This window comes from Chiloscyllium punctatum, chromosome 4 (genome assembly GCF_047496795.1).
Source record: "Chiloscyllium punctatum isolate Juve2018m chromosome 4, sChiPun1.3, whole genome shotgun sequence".
In the NCBI taxonomy this organism is placed as follows: domain Eukaryota; kingdom Metazoa; phylum Chordata; class Chondrichthyes; order Orectolobiformes; family Hemiscylliidae; genus Chiloscyllium; species Chiloscyllium punctatum.
The window spans coordinates 119692213-119700075 of record NC_092742.1 but is presented as its reverse complement, the minus strand read 5'-3'; the positions used below and the strand labels follow the sequence as shown (position 1 = coordinate 119700075).

Here is a 7863-nt window from a genome sequence, read left to right as displayed (position 1 = left end):
ATGTATTTACAAAAGCCCTTTGGATTATCCTTAACCCTATTTGCCAAAGCTATCTCACGTCCCATTTTTGCCTCCTAATTTCCCTCTTAATTATTATCCTACCGCCTTTATACACAAAAATTTTTTGGGTTTGAATAAATGCAAAATATAACATCCTGACAAAACAAATGAGGGCAGGACTTACACTCAATAAAAGTAGGGCCTTGAGTAGTGATATGGAACCAAAGAGACCGAAGGCTTAACGTCTTTGAAGTTTGTGTTACATGTAGACAGGGTGGTTAAGAAGGTGCTTAGCACACTTACCTTCATTATTCAGACCTTTTAGTCCAGGAGTTGGGACGTTATGTTGAGGATGCACAGGGCGCTGGGGAGGCCTCTTCTGGAATACTCTGTCCAGTTCAGGTGGTGCTGTTATAGGAAGGATATTAAATTGGAGCAGGTTCAGAAGAGATTTACCAGCATGTTGCCATGAATGGAGGGATTGTGTTGTAAGGAGAGGATGGATAGGCTGGGAATTTTTTTCACTGGCATGCACGAGGTTGAGGGGTGACCTTATTAGAGGTTTACAAAATCAGAAAGAGTGTATAGCTGGGGGGAGGGGGGGGATTCAAAACTGTGGTGCATTCATTTTGAGAAGAAATTAGAAAGATTTCAGAAAAGACATTAGGGTTTTAAAAAAAATTATACGTGTGAAATGAACTTCCAGAGGAAGTGGTAGCTGTGAATACAATTACAATATTTAAAAGACATTCAGATAAGTACATAAATAGGAAATATTTGGATGGATGTGGACCAAGCGGAGGCAGGTACAATTAATTCAGTTTGGAATTATGGTCGGCATGGACTGGTTGGCCCACAGGGCCTGTTTCCTTGCTGTATAACAATATGATTCTAATCCTCACTAACTCTAAATTCCTCCATCCTCAACTCTCCCGATCACTGTCACTTCATCCAGCCTCACAACTCTTCCTGATTTATATAATTCCTCACCAGCCACAGAACGCTCCCTATCTCATGTCCTCCAGTTTCTCAAATCTCTGCGATATGTGCCTTTCTTTAATTCCAGCCTTGAGGATGCCCTCATTCACTCCGATTGGTTGGAGGACAAACTGGTACGACCTGGTCCTCCAGTACTGCCCTCTGCCCCCTATTGGCCTGCGCTGACATCAATCATCGGGGCCCATTGTGAGGTGAGTGGTGGGATCCTCCCTCTCTCTGCCCTGGGATGAGCTTCAACATTCACAGTCAATGGGGCAGTATCACAGAGCACAGGGGCTGGGGCTATTCAGCCCATTTGGGATGTACCCTCTCCCTCTGGAGATGCTGCAAATCTGTCCCAATTCCCTTCCCATTTGCCCATAGCCCCCCAAATCTTCCCTTAAAAAGTAAAATTCCAAATCTGTTTATGAATAACTGCTGAGTCTGTGTCCAGCTGCCATTCAGACTGTTCCAGATACTCAGAACTTACTGAATAAAATAATGTTCACATATTCACATTATTTGCCAATTACCTGAAAATAGTTACTAAAATTGTGACTTTGTTAACAATTCCCCTCTCTCTGCAGATTAGATATCCTAGAAACAAATTTGCACCTGGTCAAAATCACTGCTTCACCTTCTCAGCTCCAAGGACAATTATCTGTGCTTCTGCTAGCTCTCCACAAAAGAGGAACACATCTTATTTTCATTTATTAGTGTCATAGAGATGTACAGCACAGAAACAGACCGTTGGTCCAATTGGTCCATGACAACGAGGAATCCTCAACAAACGGAGCCCCATTTGCCAGCTATTGGTCCGTATCATTGGAAACTCTTCCTATTCACGTACCCAATCAGATGCCTTTCAATGTTGTAATTGTATCAGCCTCCACTACTTCATCTGGCAGCTCATTCCACACATACACCACACACAGCTTGAAAACTTTGCCCCTTAGATCCGTTTTTAATCTTTGCCCTCTCAACGTAAGCCCATGTGATCTTGTTTTGAACCCACCTAACTGGGGGGAAAAGACCCTGGCTGTTCACCTTATCAGTGTGCCTCATGATTTTATAAATCTCCATGAAGTCACCTCTCCAGGGAAATTAACCCTGGCCTATTCAGCCTCTCCCTGTAGCCCAAATCCTCCAACCCTAGCAAAGTCTTTGTAAATCTTGTCTGAACTCTTTCAAGATTCACAACATCCTTTCCAGAACAGGGAATTTCAAACTTAAAACATAATTCCTGAAATGGCTTAATCAATGTCCTGTCCAACCACAATTTGACGTCCCAGCTTCTGTACTCAATGCATTGACCAATAAATATAAGCATACCAAACACCACCTTCACTAGTCTGCCTACCTGTGACTCTACTTTCAAGGAACAATGAACCTGCACTCCATGGTCTCTATGTTCAGCAACATTCCCAAGGACTGTTAAGTGTACAAGTCCTGCTCTGATTTGCCTTTCCAAAATCCAACAGTTTACATTTGTCTAAATTGAACCCAGTCTGCCATTCCTCACTCCAATGGCCCATCTGGTTAAGATTCTGTTGCATTCTGAACTAACCTTCTTCATTGTCTACTAAACCTCCAATTTTGGTGTCTTCTGTAAACCCACTGACCATATCTCATATATTCACATCCAAGTCATTTATTTAAGGATCCATATCCATTCCTGCAGGACAATGCTGCTCACAGGCCTCCAGTCCGCAAAGCAACCATCCATCACCACCCTCTGCCTCCTACCTTCAAGCCAGTATTGTAGCCAAATGGCTAGTTCTCCCAACATTTCATGTTATCTAACCTTGCTAACCAGTCTACTTTGTGGAACATCATTCAATGTCCATATAGACAACGTCCACAGTCTGCCTTCATCAATCATCTTTGTCACATCTTCAAAAAAACTCAATCAAGTTAGCGAGAGAGAATTTCCCACACGCAAAGCCAGGTTAACTATCCCTAATCAATCCTCGTCTTTCCAAATACATGTAAATCCTGTCCCTCAGAATCCCTTCCAACAACGTACCTACCACTGACGTTAGGTTGACTGTTCTCTTGTTCCCTGGCCTTTCCTTACCACCTTTTTAAATAATGGCACACATCTTCCAGCACCTCCCGGGTCACAAACAATGATATAAATACCTCAGGGAGGGGCACTGCCATCACCTTCCTAGCTTTCCACAAATTTCTGGGATACACCTGATCAGGTCCCAGGGATTTATCCACCTTGCTACTGTTTAAGACATCCAAGTACTTCCTCCTCTGGAATATAGACACTTTTCAAGTTATCACTATTTATTTCTCCAAACTCTCTAGAATAGAATAGCATAGTATTTCTCCCACCTCCTGTTGTTCCAAAAATGGCCTTGTTGATCTTTAAGGGGTCCTATTCTCTGTCTGGTTATTATTTTATCCTTAAAGTATTTGTAGAATCTCTTTGGATTTTCCTTAAACTATTTCCTAGAGATATTTCAAGTCCCCTTTTTGCTCACCTGATTACCTCCGAGTATATTCCTGTAAAAACGTGATCCTGTACTCTCAATTCAGCCGCCTCTGCCATATCTGCTCCCAGGAGAAGCAATTCCACTCCAGGACATCCCAGAAAGGTTTCCTCTTTCAAGGACCGCATTTCCCTCCCACTTGATCAACAATGCACTCCAACGCATATCCTCCACTTCCTGTATCTCCGCCTTCCCCCCACCCCTCCAACAACAATAAGAATATAATCCCCCACTCCTCACCTGCCACCCACTAATCTCCAGTCACCTCTGCTATGTCCGCTACCTACAGTCAGACCCCACCACCAGGGATATATCTCCCTCCCCAGCCCTTTCTATCTTCCGCAGAGACCATGGGATCTTTGGTGCTGATGTGCAGACCCACGGATACCTCAGTCACTCACCCTGCCAAATGGCCAAGTGAGATTATCACTAGATGCATAATCCAGACACCCAGATAACGTTCTGGGGCCCAGGGTTTGATCCCGTCACGGCAGTCAATGGAATGTGAATTCAATAAAAATTTGGAATTAAGAATCTATTAAAGACCATGAATCCATTGTTGATTATTACAAAAAAAACCTCATCAGATTCACTAATATCCTTCAAGGAAGGAATCTGCCATCCTTACCTGGTCTGGCCTACATGTGACTCCAGACCCACAGCAATGTGGTTGACTCTTTACTGCCCTTTGGGTCCAGCCAGTGATACCCTCATCCTGTGAATGAATAACAAAGAAGGTCAAGTCTTGTACACAACCATACTATTCTTACAGATAAGTGATCTCTTAGTAAATTTGCTTCTCAACTCCCTGCTGACTATTGGGGAAGTAGGGGGGGGGGCGGTCAATAGTACCATCCCAATAAGGAGATCATCCCTTTCTTATTTCTCAGTTCCACCTGTATAACCTGCCTGGATGTACTCCCATGAATACCCTCTTGAAGCCCAGCTGTTGTGTTACCCCTTATCAAAAATACCTCCCCCCCTGCTCTGTTGCCCCCTTTCTATCCTTCCTATAGCATCTATACAGTGGAACATTAAGCTGCTGGTCCTATCCATCATTAAGTCATGCCTCTGTAATTGCTATAATATCCCAGTGCGATGTTCAAAACCATACCCTGAGCTCCTCTCCCGACCTAGCAGGCCTCCTGCATTGAAATAAATGCAGTGTAACTGCGCATTCTGTGCCTTGCCCTTGTCTGCCTTGATTGTTTGACGTCTGAGCTGTACCAGCGTCAGACTGAGCTCTTCCCTCACTCTCTCTCTGGGTTTACCCACATTCCTTCACTGGTTTAATGCCTCCTGAATAGAACTGTTCCCTTCCAGTGCCAGTACAATCCATCCTTCTGATGGACGTCAATTCTACCCCACAACAGATTCCAATGATGCAATAATGTGAACTCTTCTATTCCCATGTCATTGATACCAATACACAACAGCCTCCCCTCAAAATGGTTATTCTCCCCTTTAAGAATATTCTGCTCCCTCTCTAAGACATCCTTATACAAAAATTACACATTCCAATAATAAACCTTACACTCATCAGGTCAGCATAAAAGGATTACAGGACACATTGAAGGTTTGGGGAGACATTTTGAGAGAATGCGATGATTCAAAGGAGAATTTTTAAGCAACAAATGGGATTGATCTGTAACACAATACTCACACACACAATGCGAATATACAGATCCTGATATACTGAGTAATTCAATCAGAGTTTAGCAGAATATTTACTGAGATTACCATCTGAATGTCCACCTGTAATATCCTGCAATACAAGTTTATAAAATCTGTCACTATCAGTTCAAGTTAGAAACTCACACCACCCCCTCCTCGTGGCCCAGGATTACTGTACATATTACCCTAGAGGACATCAGCAGTCAACTCAGGGGGAAATCTGTGGGTTTCTAGGAGATTCCAACTTGAGATCTCATGTGACTGAACACAGAAGTTTTTTGACACATTGGAAAAAATGATCCAAGCGTCAGTGAGATATGTGGAACAAGAATGACTTTCTTTTCTTTCATTCCGTGCTGTGAAAGGCTAATGCCTAACGATGGGCAAGTTGTCTCAATCCTGACCAATGGGTAGGAAGATCCTCTCAATCACTCCAAAGCGTATCCCTAAAAAGATAGCAACTCTGCCTGCTTCCCACTGCCCAGTGCTCCCAGTAAATGTTTGGAAGAATGTGAAGGGGGGATATCTCCTAGAAAAGGCACAACTGTAAAGGTCTAAGAGGATTATGAAAAGGGAGAGATGCACAGGAGAAGGAGGCAACAAGTTGCCAGATGGGGTGTAACTTGGGAAAAATGGTATGTTGCTCATTTTGGAGGAGATAATAAAAGAACAAAGTACTATTTAAATGGTGGAAACTGTAGAAAGCTGCACAACAAAGGGACCGGGGGTAATTGTTCAGGAAACACGGAAAGCTACCACACAGTTACAACAGGGAATCAGGAAGGGGAATCGAATGTTTTGTTTCAAAGGTTTTCATTATTAGAGTTTGGAGTCTCTACCTGAGAGTAACGTGTGGAAGTGCTGGTGAGACCACCATATCTGCAGTAATGAGAGCAGTTTTGGTCCCTTTAGATAAGGAAATGTGTCACTTTATTGGAGGCATTTCAGGGAAGATTCAATGAGATGATCCCTGGTTTGGAGGGATTATCTTTTAAATAAAGGCTGAAAAGGTTGGGACTCTACTCACTGGATTTTGGAGAAAGAGAAGTGATCTCATTGAGACAGATGGGATTCTTAAGGGGTTTGACAAGATAAATACTGAGAGGATGTGTCTGAGGGTAAATACTGAGAGGGGAGTCTGAAACCAGATTATGAGTCACGGACTCAAGGGTTCTGTTTTGGATTCAAGTTTAAGGCGACACAGACGCGGGTACGGGGTTTCAGTAGCAATGGAGCTGGGGTGAAGTGGAGAAAAGCAACGTTTAAGAGATTGGAATTCCTGGTGTTTGTGATTGTGTGGATGTCTGATCAGAAGGTCACCTTGGGGTCAGATATAACAGCAATATTGTGAAGAGTGTCGTTCTGCCTCAGAGATTTCCCAGTGAGAGGGAGGGGCTCAGCAGAAAGGCAATGGGTTTAAGCGTGACAATGTTTCATTGGAGGAAACTGCAGCTAATCGAGTAGTGGGAATGTGATAAGCAGTTTGATAACTGAGTAACAGTGGAGTAATGGAGAGGGATAATGGGGAGGGAGAGCTGGGCATCGTCAGTGTACATGTCAAACCTAACACAGTGTTTTTGGATGATATCACCTCCTGGCACTATGTACGTGAGATACAGGAGAGACCAAGGATAGATCGTTGAGGGACACCAAATGCAAGGAATTCAGAAAGGAAAGGGAGAGTGGATATGGAGCAGGATTTTCCAACAACGGTGAGGTCAAATAGTAGTTTTTCACAGAATGGGAGAGAAAGACATAACCAGAAAAAGACCAACAGACAGAACAAGGAACAAGGAACAATATCTATAAATTGGCGAGCGGGAGTGATGAGGCGGCAGTGGAGGAAAGAGAGTTAGAAAGTGAGTTTTGTGAGATTAGGGTAAAGGGTCAAGGTGAGCTCTGATATGGCTTGACAAGAGACTGGAGAAAGATGTAGGTTTAGGACATAAACCAGGACCACCACGTGAGGCAGTTTGGCTCAGTGGGCTAGTGGGAGGGAGAGAAACAGCAGATTGGATTCTCTCAGTCTTAGAGATAGAGAAACTCCATGTGCTCCTCACTCGTTGTTGGAGGGGAGGATGGGGGAGACAGGATGATGGACAGTGTTTTACAAAGAAACAAAATCACGGTTAGTGATTTTAAAATGAGTGAACAAACCTGATGTATTTAGCTTTTACCCAGAATATTAAAACAAACGACTGAAGACCTGATTCGAATCCCATCTTGGCAGATGGTGGAATCTGAATTCAAGAAAAAAAAAACAACGTATTAGGAATCTCCTGATCTCCATGAAACCATTGTCAATGGCGAAAAAAATCCTGCCAACCTGATAGTGGCCCAGCCAGCTACTCACTGTATTAATCACTGCAAAGTCTCAACACAGGAATGAAACTAACACGGCACCAGAAATTACAACCACAGAATCAGCTCTCTTGATGGTGCAACGTCCTCCTCACTGACATATGGTTTTTGGGGCCAAAACGTGGAGAGCTGTCTCACAGACTAGTCAAGGAACAGCCTGACATAGTCATACTCACGGAATCATCCCTTACAGACAATGACCAGACACCACGATCACCATCCCTAGATATCGAGAGTGTGGTGCTGGAAAAGCACAACAGATCAGGCAGCATCCGAGGAGCAGGAGAATCGACGTTTCAAGACTAAGCCCTTCATCAGCCTGACCTGCTGTGCTTTTCCAGCACCAGAC

The 7863-nt window shown here is 43.6% G+C and overlaps 1 long non-coding RNA gene across 1 annotated transcript; it reads right to left on the bottom strand.

Annotated features, from left to right (window-relative positions):
* Positions 1-330: 330 nt before the first annotated feature.
* On the bottom strand, positions 331-7451 carry LOC140475960 (uncharacterized). The gene is made up of 3 exons (XR_011960376.1): positions 7311-7451; positions 4108-4194; positions 331-408 (listed from the first exon to the last, which is right to left on the bottom strand). It is a non-coding gene; the product is annotated as an uncharacterized lncRNA (long non-coding RNA).
* Between the last annotated feature and the right edge of the window lie 412 nt (positions 7452-7863).